We start from the raw sequence: 886 nt of genomic DNA, 5'->3' as shown, positions 1-886 counted from the left end.
CTTTTGTTTTGTGTAACATGTACATATAATTTACTTACTGTGATTAAATGAAGCAGCTTTGGAGTCCTCTTAGCTACAGGTTACCACCTGGCCTGAACATTAGTGACTCCAGCCCTGCTGCCCAAGGGTGGAACGTGGTTAACCAAGTCTGAGAACAACTCGTTCCTGGCATTCAGTATCACAACTTCTTCCCTGCCACTTTGGTTTTTATTTGTCCGTGGCTACAAATGCTAATATTCAGCTAAGCTGCTCTGAGACACCACTTGCATGATGCAGGAGAAAAGCATAGGAGGAAAATAAAACCTCCAGTCAATGTTTGGTGGGCTGTTGGCAGCAGAAAGTGCAAGTGCCCAAGTGATGCATCAAAGCACCAAAATACCCGGTGCAAAACTCCAGAATCTTTAGTGAGAAGCCAAAGGGATGCTGCAAAATAGCCATGACAACAGGCTTAAAAGATACAAAACGAGGAAGTGTGAAAGTCACAACAGAAAGAAAAGAATGCATTGCTTTAACATCAGTGTGAGGTGACAACATACAAGAATGCTTGTAAAGAAGGCTTTAAAATGAGATTCATAATCTGCTCTGACTGAAGGAAAGGCCTTATTCGAGACATCATTCATCTTGCACTTAATTGTAACCACATGTTGGGGCTCCAGCCTGAAGCAAGGAGTTAATTCTCCAGTTATTTCACAGGATTAGAACTACATTTTTTTTTCCCCAGGAAAAGTAGTGGTATTGTGAAGCCCATCCAGACATGCTACTTCATAATTAATACTAAATAAAAAAGTGAATTCTCTCCTTTGTCTAAATAGTTTGCTTTGGCTCAGCTAGGAGCAGCAATTAGCAAGACAGCCTCCCTGAATGTATTTGATCTGCTACAGAGTTT

Source organism: Egretta garzetta, unplaced genomic scaffold (genome assembly GCF_000687185.1).
Source record: "Egretta garzetta isolate BGI_Z169 unplaced genomic scaffold, ASM68718v1 scaffold306, whole genome shotgun sequence".
NCBI classification, from domain to species: Eukaryota; Metazoa; Chordata; class Aves; order Pelecaniformes; family Ardeidae; genus Egretta; species Egretta garzetta.
Note: the sequence above shows the minus strand (reverse complement) of the source record.